General features: G+C 42.1%; 1 long non-coding RNA gene across 1 annotated transcript; it reads right to left on the bottom strand.

Moving 5' to 3' along the window:
• Positions 1–2,336: 2,336 nt before the first annotated feature.
• Positions 2,337–9,986, bottom strand: LOC141235418 (uncharacterized). Its single transcript, XR_012301231.1, has 4 exons — positions 9,801–9,986; positions 9,327–9,397; positions 5,396–5,495; positions 2,337–2,522 (listed from the first exon to the last, which is right to left on the bottom strand). It is a non-coding gene; the product is annotated as an uncharacterized lncRNA (long non-coding RNA).
• Between the last annotated feature and the right edge of the window lie 6,146 nt (positions 9,987–16,132).

Below are 16,132 nucleotides of genomic sequence, written 5' to 3' on the forward strand. Positions count from 1 at the left end.
CCCAATCCCCCTGGCTCTCACCTAACTTCTATCTTCGGAGAACCTCTCCATAGTGTCCTCTCCTGCTAGGGACAGAAAAAACACTGAGGGTGTGATGGGGGGGGGGGGCTTTTAACCTCTCATGTGTTTCCTGTCCCTAGAGGAACAGAGGACTTAACTCATGTCGTGCTGTTATGATGGACGTACTGGTAAATATTCATTTTTTTCTTCCCCATTCCAAAAATTCCTGTGAAGCACCTGAAGGGTTAATAAACTTCTTGAATGTGGTTTTGAGAATCTTGAGGGGTGCAGTTTTTAGAATTATGTCATTTTTGGGTATTTTCTGTCATAAAAGCCCCTTATAGTCGCTTCAAATGTGATGTGGTCCCTTAAAAAAAAAAATGGTTTTGCAAATTTTGTTTTAAAAATTAGAAATCGCTGGTCAACTTTTAACCCTTATAGCTCCCTAATAAAAAATAAAAAAAATGTTGGTTCCAAAATTGTGCTGATGTAAAGTAGACATGTGGGCAATGTTATTTATTAACTATTTTGTGTGACATCTCTCTGATGTAACGGCATAAAAATTAATTTTGAAAATTGCAAAATTTTCCGAGCTTTTCACAAATAAACGCAAGTGATATCGAAGGAATTTTACCACTATGATGAAGTACAATATGTCACGAAAAAAATAAACATTCTCAGAATCAGGGGGATCCGTTGAAGCGTTTGAGTAATTACCTCATAAAGTGACAGTGGTCAGAATTGTAAAAATTTGCCTAGTCATTATTGTGCAAACCACCCTCGGGGGTAAAGGGGTTCTGCCACCATAAAGAATACTGGTTAACCAACCAGAAAAGGTAGAAATAAATTGTTTTGTAATTTATAGTGATTCAAAATTATGCCCCATTCAAAAGATACCAAGCTTTCATTTTTTTGAATTCTGCTCTCTGGTGCCCCCTGACTTTATTCCAATATGTCCTGGTAGTGGGTGATCAGCTGGTCGCGTTTGCACAGTGCCTGTCATAAGAGCCCCCCCAAGTCCACACCCGCAGTGTGCACAATGTATTCTGTCACAAGTCTGACAGTCTGCTGTAAGCACAGTGTGTGATTCACCCCTCCAGAACCATCTCACCGGGAGGGGAGCTGTGAGTGCAGGGGGAGGGGGGTGAATCACAGACACTGTGCTTACAGCAGACTGTCAGACTTGTGACAGAATACATTGTGCACACTGCGGGTGTGGACTTGGGGGGGCTCTTATGACAGGCACTGTGCAAACGCGACCAGCTGATCACCCACTACCAAAACGGAATGGAACACCACCAGGGGGCGCCAGAAAGCAGAATTCAAAAAAATAAAAAAGTTTGGTATCTTTTGAATGAAGCATAATTTTGAATCACTAAATAAAATTATTTCCACCTTTTCTGGTTGGTTAACTGTATTCTTTATGGTGGCTCGATCCCTTTAAGGATAAGGCAACAACTTGGCATGGCTGACAGGGTTAAGCCGTTTAAAAATTCAATAGGAAAACACTCCCTTTTATCATCTACAACATGACTCCACCGTCAGCTGATTCTTTTCTCGGACTCACCTCAACATTAAGATCTTTATGTAGTAAGATTCTAATAGAATATCTAAAATTTTAAATAAAAACTCCCTTTAACAGTTGATCTCCACCCTGAAATGAAGAGTCAGCAACATCCGCTTCAGGGGGTGGGCAGTCCCTGCTGTACTCTGCATGTCCCCTCACCTTACAATGCACACCAAGTGCACTCTTGTCGGCTAGTCTCTTCCCATTAGGGCTAGCGAGGGAGCACACTGTGTGCATTGAAAGTACTACACAGTGACAAGGAAGCTCATACAGAGTCAGAATGGACAACCGTCACATGCTCCGTACAGCAGGGAATAACCCTACCCCTGAAACTGATGTCAATGATGACTCCGTGTTTCAGGGTGGAGACAGGGGCTGCGGCAGTGACCAAGCCAAGGCTCCCAGATAACCAGGAGATTCTGGGGATTCTCAAAAAATGTCATCAAAACAAAGTAGGTAAAAAAAAATTAGACTAAGAAGTCACTGCTGTTCCCTCTTTAAAGTCAATTAGAAGAGCGATTAGATTAGTACAATAGAAAGACATTTAGGATTAAAATCCTTATTAGTTTCGAACCACTCCTATAATTTATCCTGCAGAAGCCACTAGTGGAAGCCAGAGTGGAGATCCAGACCACAGAACGCATCTTGCCCATCCAAACTGCCAAATTCTTACAGACCTTTGTCAACTCCAATTCAAAGGATGGGAGAACGTTAGCTTTTTTAAGTATTGTTCTGTATGCACGACCAATGCTAATGAAAATAAAACACATTACAATATATCAAGTATTTAATAAAAGATTTTTTAACTTTAACATATGGCTGTCAATAGTAATACAAGTCCTCTTCAGTGTGGAAGCTCAAAGGACAACCTTGTAGTGAGAGCCACACTGTGGGCAGCGATTTACCTGCCCATCATGGGCCCAGAACCAGATAACTTGAGAATTATCTTCTTCACCTGGAAGAAAGAAAATGATAAAAGGTTATGTTTCAGTGCTTGAATTTATTGTACAACTACAAACTGAGTCCTTTAAAATTCACATTGGTGCCAGACTTCATCATGCTGCTGCAATATCCACCATTTTAAAAAATAATGGCATTTTCTCTTAGAACTTTCAACAACAATATACACAACTATCTGAACCTGAACAGGCATTGCTTAGGCGGCTGGAATATATGGACTTCTATAAATAGGTAAAGAGTGATTGCAGGGCCATTGGAATTATACAGTATATTTTTTTGTATTTTATACCAGTTTTCTAGATTCAATCCCTTTGAGCGGATTTCTGTGAGTTTATGGTCTTGTACATTATTCTAGATGTGTGTATGACCAGTATATCTAAACGTGGTAGTACCCCATATGGGGGTGTAAACTGCTATTTGAGCACACGGAGGGATCGGATGGGAAGGAGCGCTACTTGGCTTTTAAAACGCAGACTTTGTTTTAATAGATTGTGGACTCCATTAGCCAAGCCCTTGAAATGCCAGAACAGCAGAAACACCCACCACCCCCCGGTGACTCCATATTGGAAACTCCACTGCCTAAGGAATTCATCTAGGGGTGTAGTGAGTATTTTGAACCCACAGGTGCCTCACAGAATTTTGCGATATGGGGACATGGAACTAACATTTTAGTGGTAGAACTGTACATTTTTTATTAGCTGAAAGTTTGTCATTTACACAAGGGTTATTAGGTGAAACTGGACCCCATAATTTATTGAGCAATTTCTCCCAAATGCAGCAATGCCCCATATGTCATCAGAAGTTACTGTTAGGCCACACGTCAGGGCTGAGAAGGAAGGAGCGCTATTTGGTGCACAAATTTTGCAGGTGACATTTGCGAAACCCCGAAGGTGTCAATAGAAAAACGCACAAAATGACCCCATTTTAGAAATTGTACCTTTCAATGAATTCATCAACAGCTGCAGTAACTATTTTGGCCCACAGGAGTTTGCTTTGCAACATACACGCCAGGCTTTTTTCCCCTTGAGAATTGCAAATCTGCCACTTAAATGCCCATACATTGTGCCCCCATACAGTGTAGTAGCCCCATATATTGTGCCCAGCTTGAGCTTATGGAGACATACACCCCGTAAATTGTTAAGTGCACTCTCCCAGCTACAATAATGCCAAACATGTGGCCGCTTACTGTGGTTTTAGGCATAGGGGGGCTCAGAAGGAGGGGAATTTGGAAGCACAGATTTCACTGGATTTTATTTGATGGGTTGGGATCCGTCGCTTTTCAAGAGTCTTTGTTCTACCAGTAATGTGGGACCCCCTATGTTTCCAGTGACAGATATCCTGCACAAAACTCCACTCAGGTCTAAGTTAGTGTTTTATTGGTAATATTTTGGGGGACATCCCTTGTTTTCAATAGAAGGCTGGGATCATATTATTGTGTTCTACACTAAGCACTTACGCTGGAGTTTCCGTGTAAATCCTACAAAAATGTGATTTAGATGAAACCCCCCAATGCAACCGCTCTCCATAATGAGGCAGGTGGAGACACTTTGGACTCAGTTTGGCATCTGTTCCGGTGGTATCCATCTTGAGACATGCACAGAACAGTGGTCACCCACACTTGTGCGCTAAAAAGACACCTAAACTGATGGGACTTTGGTGGAACACAGACCAGATGGAGTCCAAAGTGACCACCTGCCTCATTATAGCGAGTGGTTCAGTTGGGGGTTCTATCTGAATCACATTTTTTGGGGAATTTACACTGAAACCCAGACGCAAGTGCTCAGTGGAGAGCGCAGGATAAATGTGAACCGAGCCTTATTCAGATTATTGGGAATCAGAATGAACAAAAACAGCAGTAAAATAGTTTTTAAATTTTACGCAATTTTCGTGTGGTATAAGTGATAAGACTGCTTTATTATTCTGTTCAATACATTTACAGCGATGTCAGATTTATAAAAAAAAAAATTTTGGTCTACATTCTGAGAGCAACAACTTATCTGGCCAAGAGCTGTACGAGAGCTTATTTTTGCAGGAGGAGTTTGATCCTTTTTTAAGTACCATTTTGGGATACAGAACATTCTTTTGATCACTTTTTACACAGATGCAGGATGAACAAAAAAACAAAGAACAGCAATTCAGTTATTGGTTTTATATATTTTTATGTGGTTCACTGTGTGGTAAAAGCTATTAGTAGTAAGAATGATTTATTGTTTGGTTCAGTATGATTATAAGGATACCAGTTTTAGCTCTTTATGCTTTGCTACTTCTGCACACTAAAAACAATATTTTACAAACATTAATTTGTTTTTGCATTGCCATATTCTAGAAGCTGAAACTTATTTACCACAAGAGCTAGGTGGGGGATTTTTCTTTGTGGGAAAGTTAAGAGTAATTATACTTTATTTAATCCTTTTACTTTAACCTAGTACCACTGTGGAACATGAACATTTCTCACCAATTCCTGGTCCCATACACTGCAGTACTCACGTAGTACTCACAATACAGTGCATGAGACCTGTTAGATGTTCACTGACTCAGTCTGTTAGACACTGCCATAAAGAGGGTCCAACAGGCCACTGTACCCCGAGGTCATCTGATGACCTCAGGGTGCAATGCAAACTATTGGCACCCACGATTACAATCGCGATGAGCAGATAGTGTTAAAGAGGGAGTATTCTCCCTTTTAACCACTTAGATGCTGCTGTTGTGATTGACTGTGGTATCTGATGGGTTAATTGGCATGGTGTACATATCTGGCACACAGCCCAAAGTGACATGTGCTCATGACAAATCTGTACAGCTTTCAGGGGTTAATCACCCTTTCTATAAGTTTTACACTGAAATGAAACGTGTAGCAAAGAAACTTACATATGCAGCCCACAAGTCTCTGCTTATTGACTGGTGGCACAATGTGTGGATTCTCTTTGGTTCCTGCATAGGATTTTGGCTTGAGGACATTAAAAGGATCCTTAAAAAGACAAAATGAGTTGTAAGTGTTATACCACTTACAGGTGCATCTCACTGAATTAGAATATCAAAAAATGTATTTATTTCAGTTCTTCAATACAAAAAGTGAAACTCATTATATAGAGTCATTACAAACAGTGATCTATTTCAAGTGTTGATTTCTGTTAATGTTGATGATTATGGCTTACAGCCAAAGAAATCACAAAAGTCATTATCTCAGTAAATTAGAATACTTTATAACAGCTTGAAAAATGTTTCCTCTTGACAATACCCCATAGAGAATCTATGGGGTTAAGGTCAGGCGAGTTTGCGGGCCAATCAAGCATAGTGATACTGTTTGTAAACCAGGTATTGGCACCTGTCCACACTGCCAGAAGTACCAAGTCCTGCAGGAGAATGAAATTTCCATCTCCAAAAATCTTATCAGCAGAGGGAAGCATGAAGTGCAATAAAGTTTCCTGGTAGACGGCTGCGCTGACCTTGGTCTTGATAAAACACAGTGGCCCTACACGAACAGATGACATGGCTCCCCAAACCATCACTGATTGTGGAAACTCCACACTAGACCTCAAGCAGCTTGGATTGTGGCCTCTCCACTCTTCCTCCAGACTCTGGGACCTTGATTTCCAAATGAAATGCAAAATTTACTTTCATCTGAAAACACCACCTTGGACCACTGAGCTACAATCCAGGTCTTTTTCTCCTTGGCCCAGGTAAGACGCTTCTGGCGTTGTCTATTGGTCATGAGTGGCTTGACACAAGGAATGCGACACTTGTAGCCCATGTCCTGGATACGTCTGTGTGTGGTGGCTCTTGAAGCAATGACTCCAGCAGCCGTCCACTCCTTGTGAGTCTCCCCAAAATTTTTGAACGGTCTTTTGTTAATAATCCTTTCAAGGCTGCGGTTATCCAGATTGCTTGTGCACCTTTTTCTACACACTTTTTTGTTCCACTCAACTTTCCATTAATATGCTTGGATTCAGCACTCTGAACAGCCAGCTTCTTTAGCAATGACCTTTCGTGGCTTATCCTCCTTGTGGATTGTGTCAGTGACTGCCTTCTGGACATCTGTCAAGTCAGCTGTCTTCCCCATGATTGTGGAGCCTACTGAAACAGACTAAGGGACCCTTTTAAACGCTTAGGAAGCTTTTGCAGGTGTTTTTTATTAATTATTCTACTTTACTGAGATAATGAGTTTTGTGTTTTCATTGGCTGTAAGCCATAATCATCAACATTAAAAGAAATAAACACTTGAAATAGATCACTATGTTTGTAATGACTATAATATCAGTTTCAGCTTTTGTATTGAAGAACTGAAATAAATTAAATTTTTGATGATATTCTAATTTTGTGAGATGCACCTGTATATGTAAAGAACACAAACGTTTATTTAAAGACACTGAACAAAATAATTTAGCAATGTCTTGTCATGAATCCAGATACACTGAGAGATTCCTGCAAAGGACTCATTATGGACTTTGACCTTAATCCACATTTGTATAAGAGGTCGGTCATTTGCTTTACTTCTCCTGGAAACAAAGGAATAACTGGAACAAGGCCTGAAACTCATGATAGGCACTGCTGTACTTACATGGTTGATCCACTGAAATCAGCACAATATATCCCATGCACAGCTATACAGTACATTGCCTAATCTCAGACCTGCACTATTTACCGTGTGTTGAAGCAAGACCACCATCTTATAATAAGGTCTGGAAAGAAGCTGTCGTAGGACAAACTTATTATAATACTCCTGCCAGCAGTGATCAATGTAATGGAGGCCAGGTATGTCAACAGCAGGAGAAACCCTTCCTCCCCACTATGATGTCTAAAGTGATGGGTACATGGTTAGCACCCCATTCTGCTTTATGACATCCATATGCACTGAGGACCTGTGGAGAGGGTGCATGAGAAAGAACGTAAAAAAAGTAATCTGGTGGCATTACCCCTTGAGTTGTTGCCACATGACAGATGTTTGGAGTCCTTCACAGTGAGAAGCAAGGTAGAACAACGTTATTAAACGATGCTGCCAAAGTATCATTAAATGGGTTGTCCAGGGCCATTTTATTTTTACTTTGGGAAAAGGAAGCTGGCTGTCAACAGAGCAGAAGAGAAGAAGCTGCTCTGTTGACAAGACGTCCGTGGAAGCCGCTGAATCGCCAGCAGGAGCAGTCTGACCGCTCTGTGCTGGCAGAGACAGACACCAGGCACAGACAGACAGTTAGCAACTACCTGCCTGTTAGTTTTTAGGTCATAGTAAAATAAATAAATAATAATAATAAAAAAATTCTTCTCATGCCTATTTGTGGATACGGCCATCATTCCTAGACTACATATCCCATCCTGTTTTATACGCTGGAAAAAGTATCCAGTTTCTCCTAGTTCCCCACTCTGTAATAGGGTCCTGGCTTCAAATCCCACCAAGGACAACATCTGCAAGGAGTTTGTATGTTCTCCCTGTGTTTGCGTGGGTTTCATCTAATTTACTCCCAAACTTCAAAGACATACTGATAGAGAATTTAGATTATGAGCCCCAATGGGGTCAGTGATAATGTCGGTAAAGTGCTTCGGAATTAAAGGCGCTATATAAGGGATTAAATAAAAAAGCGCGAAGAAATAGGACCTGGGAAGCATGACTACAGAACACAGAAGTGACCAGATGTGTGTTCCCTGTGGCTAGACTGTCTAGCAGGTCACTAATAATGCCCCATATACACCGGGGTGTGACTAGCAGCTACACCAATAAAGTATAGGGGATGTCACCAGGACCCAAACTTTACATCACAAGCACAAGACCTACAGATGCATCTGAAGACGGGGACCCCTCTTCAGCCAGTTTCACTTTGTCCCAGACTCATCAAGTGTCACCAGGTTTCTACTGTAAAACCTGGAATCTCGCTACATTTTTGCACAACTTTTTGTTGCTGAAAGCAAATAGTTTCTTGACACATGTGTGTCCCAGCCAGCTTAGACAACTTTGAGAAGTGGGCAAAGCCAATGTTTGTTCCTCTAAACACACAAGGATATTAAAAGGTTTGTCCAAGACTTGACAACCCCTTTCTTAAAGGCTGTATTACCCGGTATAAAACAAACTCCAGTTTCACACCAGCGTCGTTCCAACAGTGTCAGCAATAGGTCTCCCGGTCCCATATGGAATAATCAGCAGCCGCTAACAGGCTGCTTCGCTCACACTTCCTGGAGATGAACTTTGGACATCAGAGGAAAGTGTGAGAACAGTGGCCCATTAGCAGCAGACTGGCTGCAGCACTCACACGGTATACAAATATCATGGGAGACCAGGGAGACCCAGCACTCACATTGCTAGAATGGCACCCGCACAGGAGGGGAGTTTGTTTCCATTTTACACTGAGGGATATAGTAAGGAGGGTTTGTCCACTACTTGGCACAATACAAGAAAATTGTAAAAAAAAACAAAAACAAACAGTAAACACAAGGAGTAAGATATAAGTGTGTGAACATGGCTCAGCCTGGTCCTAGACCTACTCTAATGGAGGGGAGTAGCACTCTAATGGAGGGGAGTAGCACTCTAATGGAGGGGAGTAGCACTCTAATGGAGGGGAGTAGCACTCTAATGGAGGGGAGTAGCACTCTAATGGAGGGGAGTAGCACTCTAATGGAGGGGAGTAGCACTCTAATGGAGGGGAGTAGCACTCTAATGGAGGGGAGTAGCACTCTAATGGAGGGGAGTAGCACTCTAATGGAGGGGAGTAGCACTCTAATGGAGGGGAGTAGCACTCTAATGGAGGGGAGTAGCACTCTAGCGTCCCCAGTTGTACATTTCAGTCTTAATTATCTTCATTAGGTCATATACCTCTCCCTTCTTCAAAGCGTTCAGGACCTTCCTCTCCAGGCCCGTCGCCTACTCCTCATCAGTGGGGATACCTAAACAGAAAAGACACAAAAAGGACAGATCATAGCAAGAATACTACAAAGAAAAAACAAAGTGACCTGAAAGTGGCTGATAACAGAGGACAATAGCCAGCAGAGCTGTGTGACAATTCAGTCTGTACAGAGGGTACAGTAGTGGAAGTGTAACCTGTGCAGGGGCTTGGCAGACCCCGTGCACACGGTCACAGTCCTGGGTGTCACCTGCTGTCACTGGAGCAGTGAGTACGTGCTGATGGGCGGCGCACATTACTACACTGCTGCAAAGTCACGTACACTGTCCCGTCCTATGCCCTTCACAGGGGACACCGCACACTCCAGCCTCACACCTAGTAATACACAGCAGTCCTCACACCACACACAGGAGGCGGCCACTGTCCACCATGGCTGTCATACCCACCTCCAGCGCTCATTGCTCTGACGCATGGTCTGCTGCGGCACACGGTCCCTGCACTCCGGGACACAGCACGACGGAGGAGCTGAGAAACCTCCAAGAAGCCATGACTGCTGCACCTCACAGCCGACAGCTGCCACTACAGCGTCCAGGGGGCGGGGCAGTGCGCATTTATACCCGGGACCATACCAAGCGCATAGCGGAGGGGTGCACCGTAACAAGGCAGCGAGCAGAGAGGCCGTGTCATCTCCGTATATGGCCGTAATGTGCTGTACCCGCGGGGTTATTGCTGGTGCTTAATTACCACATGTAAAGGGAGTCAATGACAGGTGGAAACGCCATTTGTTCTCTAGTAGTAGCAGCCCAATAAAAGTGACCTCATCAATGGGAAGAATTGTTTATAAAAAGCAGCAGCTTTGTGATTTACTTGTTTTTAAAAAATCCTTTTCATTCTCAAGGAGAGGAGGAATTTTAGTTTTGTTTACTGCTCGTTGCCTAGGTTACCGGCCACTGCTGTGCTAGGAGTGCAGCGCTTACAAGCTGTTTTCTATAGAGCTTGTACACACTGATTTGAGGCTGCCGGGATTTAGTACCCTGCACTCTCCGGGGCTGCAGCGGTAAAGATGCCTCATGTGTCAGCATCGGAGGGTGCACCATTTGGGTTCAGCGATGCTACATTGCCACATGTCTGACCTGTCAATCAAGCAGGACAGCATCGGCAACCGGGCAACCAGAAGTCGGGAGGATGGGGATCGGGGTGCTGAAGATCAACGTGGAGACAACCTCTTTATTATCTACCTTGAGCGAAGTTCACACACAGTTTTCTACATGGATATTGTGTCAGATCCGCTTCAAAATCCACGTAAAAAACTGCTTCAGATACTCTGACTACTCCTCATATTCATTGCTGTGGAATATCCACACGGCTGTTCATATTGTGAATTATTTTGAGAGTTTTTCTGACTAAACATTAAAAACCTCACTGCACAAAATAAAAAATAATAATAATTAACGTCACTTCTGTGAGGCGGATTCTCATGGAATCTTCTCCAAACTCGACACTGTCACAGGCTGCAAAAGACCATAAGGAGAAAATACTTCAATAACGCTTCAAGAAAAGAACCCCAAAACAAACAGAAAAAGCAACGCAAATTCCTCCTGAAAATCTCATTGGATTTTCCGCTTCCAAAAAAGACATAGTTTTGTCATTTCTGTTTATAGCCAAAGCCTGAGAGATCCGACGCAGGACAGAGCCCAGTGGTGCCGGGCGGACTATTATAATGGGGTACTATAGTTTTTGCCTGGGGTGCTGCCAGGACTTTTGGTGAAAAGGATTTTCTGAGAATTATTTGTTTACCCCCGAGGCTTCCAGAGGTTAAATGGGTATTCCAGATTTGGAAGACCTCTGTTCCCCAGCTGCAGTTTATTTAAAAAACAAGCAAAATGCGCTCTACTCACCCTCCACAGGTCCAGTGGTGACTCTCTGCCGCTGCTCTTGATGTTTGTTATTGTGGGTTTCTGCTGCTGCCCCTTTCTGCACCAACTAAACCTCAGAGCCCAGTGATAGGCTATGTGCCCACAGTGCAGAAATGAAGCAGAAATTTTCCGCAGCATTTCTGCATGTCCTTGGCAGTAAAAACGCATGCTGATTTTACACGCGCTTTTGAAGCATTTTTACTTGCGGATTTGCCATGCGTTTTTCAAATGCATTGTATAGGCAAATCCGCATGCTGAAACGCATAAAGAATGGACATGCTGCGTTTTTTTCCACACCTAAAATCCGAGCAGAAAAAATCCTGAGATGTGCAATGCGCTTCTGCTACATTTCCACACGGAAAAAAAAACCACACAAAAAACGCACAAAATCTGCATCGTGGGCACATAGCCATAGGCTGCAATGGTGAGGAGCTGAGAGCCCTTCATAAGCGGCAGATGCCCAGTATGCGATACAGAGCCGGCATCTTTCTCTGACAGCTTTGGCTGGAGCTAGCTCCGATCGTTGTCGTCAACCATTTAGATGCCTCTTTTCCCTATTTAAAAATTAAGAAAATACAAAGTTGAAATAAAAAAAACATTTACTTAGTATTGTCGTGTCCAAAAAAAGTCTAGTTTATCAAAATATTAAATTATTTAAACTGTATGTAAAATGACAAAAAAATATATCAAAAGTTCAATTATAGCAGGATCCTTCCTTCTTATATACAGGTGCATTTCACAAAATTAGAATATCATCAAAAAGTTAATTCATTTCAGTTCTTCAATACAAAAAGTGAAACTCATTATATAGAGTCATTACAGAATGATCTATTTCAAGTGTTGATTTCTGTTAATGTTGATGATTATGGCTTACAGCCAATGGAAACACAAAAGTCATTATCTCAGAAAACCAATCAGTATCTGGTGTGACCACCATTTGCCTCACGCGGTGCAAACACATCTCCTTCGCTTAGAGTTGATCAGGTTGTTGGTTGTGAAATGTTGGTCCTCTCATCAATGACTGTGCAAAGTTGCTGGATATTGGCAGGAACTTGAACACTCTGTCGTGTACGCCGATTCAGAGCTATACTGGCCATGCAAATCCCACCAAGGACAGCATCTGCAAGGAGTTTGTATGTTCTCCCCGGGTTTGCGTGGGTTTCCTCCGGGTTCTCCGGTTTCCTCCCACACTCCAAAGATAAACTGACATCGATGATAATGTATGTAAAGTGCTGTGGAATATGATGGCGCTATATCAGCAAGGTATAATAAATAAATAAAATTAATGCAATTTTATTGTGCATAAGAAAAAAGCTGCTCATCACTAGCGAATGGTGCGTCCAATCTCCAAGGTCACAGTGCTGGCAACACACTGCAAGAAACTAACTGTAAGTTTAGCCAAAACTCAGTACATTTCTATATGAAAGACACAGCTACCAGGGGTGGATTAAGGGTGGCCAGGGCCCGGGCAGTTCAGATTGTGTAACCCCCCCATGTGAGGGGTCATGCGGTCCAAGTACAGTAACGTGATCAATGTCATCATCATATACCTGAAACCTATAATATGTAAGTAGGATGTACGTCACTCTTTATAAAAATATGGTGCCAGAATATGATAACACTCCATGTACTCAAAGAAGAAAAAATCCGGCACTCAGAGTTTCAGAAAAAATTCTGATTCATTAGTAAAGCAATCCAAAAACAGATCAACCATCTATCTGCAGGTCAATAGTGTTCTTCAACCTCACAGATTTCCTTTAAGAGCTTCCCTGCCGCCTGCTTTCTCACTAGATAAGAGCTGTTACCTCTGCAAACAATCTGACTGATCCTCAAGGCTCGGCCTTTTTTTAACTCACTCAGGAACCTTCGCTGAACTTGCACTTTCTCAATACTTCCTATAATCAGTGGAGTAACTTGAAGCTCATGGGCCCCAATGTAAAAGCTCCAACAGGGCCCCCAATTATTGCAAGTCTTTAATAGTATTGGTCTTTTCATACAGACCAAAGGGACGTTTTGGGCCCTCTAGGCTCTAGAGTCCAGATGTGATTGCAACCCCTGCACCTATTGTAGTTATGCCCCTGTCTATAATTGCTGACCCTTCTGCAATAAGCCCCCCTCCTGACAGTGCTTGACCGCGTATGCCATATTGAAGAATTTTATGAAAAAAACACTAGTAAATGCCACAAAACAAAAAAGAAAAGTGACTTGAATAAATCACAAATGATGAATCGGGCCACAGTGTTTGTATTTAATGAATCTCCAGACTCTGCTATAATTCTTTGACAAAAGGGAAACCTCCATCACCTCAGTATTAGCCCCAGTTACTGCAAATGCCCAAAACAGACTCAGGAGCTCATGCAGGCACAATGTCTAACCAATAAATGTCAGACTAAGGGCCAGAAACCAGCACGTTCCGACATGAGAACGGCCGGTCTTGGTGAATCGCGGCTAAATCTTTACTGGAAGGTTTCCCATGTAAGAGGAATGTGCTGGCTGCAGTGAGGAGGTCATGTGACTGCAGGTGATTGGCAGTTACTGGTCGCTCCTGACATCTGTAATGTTATCATTTGTATCTCAGGTGACAGTTGGGAGAGAGCGACGCAGCGACTTGTCTACAAGGAGCATCCGCAGAGTTTTCAGCCTTAGAAGCGCAGTGTTTTGTCATATTTTTCCCTTTCCTTCCCATTTGTACCCTCCCCCATTGCCCCTTTATTCATTTTTCCTGGATTGACTGGATTACATCATCCGTTACTGGTCATCGTGTGGCAAGTATCATTCTCTGTGCCCCATATACAGTTCACAGAGCACAATACATTCACATTACACAGTGTATACACAGAGATGGGAACAGAACTGCTCACATTATATGATTGGGACGAGCTGTATAACAGATTTATAACTTTAGAGTCTTAAAAGAAACCTCTCTGCAAAAATATAAATCTGCAGATAAAAGCTGTTTTATACAATGTGGGTCATCTAATTGGAAGTGGGGAATAATGAAGTTGTATTCTCCCTGCAGCCGCTTGTTTCCTGTTCTTGGGCAGCACCGGGCAGTGAGCAGTCAGCGATCACTACACTGTGAGCGAGCTGTAATCTCCCCCTTCTTTCTCATTGACATCCTGCTCTATGGATGTCGGAGCGGTGGATGTGATTACAGAGCACTCAGTGTGTAGAGATCACTGACTCTTCACTGTCCGAGCCCTGATGACTGGAAGGGAGCGGCTGCAGGGAGAGTGTAACTTTATTTTCTCCCTGCAGCCGCTCTTCCAATTAGATTGCTGCACATGTTTAATATAGTATTTATCTACAAATGACTCCTCTGCCTGCAGGCTAATGCCGTCTGTCTGCAGACAGGCTCCTTCTATGGCAGGTATACCCCTCATGTTTGATGTTTCTATGGGACCTGACCAGTAAGACAATGTTCACATCATATATAGACATTTGTTAACGTACACATTATTTATGTTTTTATGCTAAAAGGATGCGCCTGACTGGTATATAATAAGTCTATTAAAGTCATCAAATCTTCCTGCCCTCTCCCCTCCCTAGTTTTTTTTTAACCCATTCCCTTTTCTGCTTTCTTTCTCCACCTTTTCCTGTTTATTGAGGGTGGGCTGGAAAAATGATACACAAGTGTTGTAAAATGTACATGTTTCTACAAAGCGATTTTATAACAAATAAAATTACTATTAATAAATTAAAAAATAAAATATCTTAATAGCATTGTAAAATATCTTAAAAAGACAACATCTGCAAGCAGTTTGTATATTCTCCCCGTGGGTGCTTTGATTTCCTCCCACACTTCAAAGACAGACCAATAGAGAGTTTAGATTGTGAGCCCCAATGGGGACAGTGATGATAATATCTGTAAAGCGCTTTGGAATTACTGGCACTATATAAGTGAGTAAAATTAATAAATTGTATACTATTTTTTGCAATGGATAGAAGGGACACAAAAAAACAATAATTAAGTCAATATAGCGAGTCATAAATAAATGTCATAAAAGATTAACTGTATTGATCAAGTAGAAAGGTGTAGTGGACATACAAAAAACAGAAAACATCATAAATAAAAATAGTGTATATGAAAATGTAAAGGAGACTCTGTGCTTAGTAGAAAATCACAAATATAGTATATTGAACGTAACCATCATCAGAAATATATATAAGGAAATATGTATAAAAATACATATATAATATTAATGATGCAATCATAAGATACAGTGTGTATGGTGACTAAATAATGGTCAAGTATACAAGATTGGAGTAAAAGGTAAAGATATTCCCATATATTGCATGGTCAAATAGTCAGCATACACTCAGGATGGATGGGAAAAAATTAGTTTAGCACATACTTGGTTCACAGCAGGAGCTCCCTTGCGATGCGCTGACCAGAACACGCATTTTGACAATGTCTTCATCAGGGGGTGGCATCATTATAGGAAGAGGGAGTATAACAATGCAGCACTAGCAAATAGGAGAGGGACGCGGCGTGTATTGGTGCATGCGCAAACTGGTGACATCCAGGAGCTTGCCAACACTGGTGTCACGTGACCGGCCGTGTCACAAACTGGGTTGAGACGAAGAACCAGATGTGCATGCGTGCTGCCGGGTCGATCTGCAAAAGTAGTCTAGCATTCATAGTTGAGAGAAATGAACACTGTGCATAGTGGGAGCGTAATACTCAAAAAAGGCCACAAGATGGTGCACAGGAGCATTGTATTAACTGTATACAGCACAGTGGAGAGACCACATTATGCGATATTAGAAGGATATTAAGATTGTTTCTTATTTATGGCATATTAATGATAATATCTATAGTGACAAACACAGAAATATACATGGCTCTATATGGGTAAGAG

Source organism: Phyllobates terribilis, unplaced genomic scaffold (assembly GCF_046119375.1).
Source record: "Phyllobates terribilis strain yellow unplaced genomic scaffold, ASM4611937v1 Scaffold_659__1_contigs__length_869699, whole genome shotgun sequence".
NCBI classification, from domain to species: Eukaryota; Metazoa; Chordata; class Amphibia; order Anura; family Dendrobatidae; genus Phyllobates; species Phyllobates terribilis.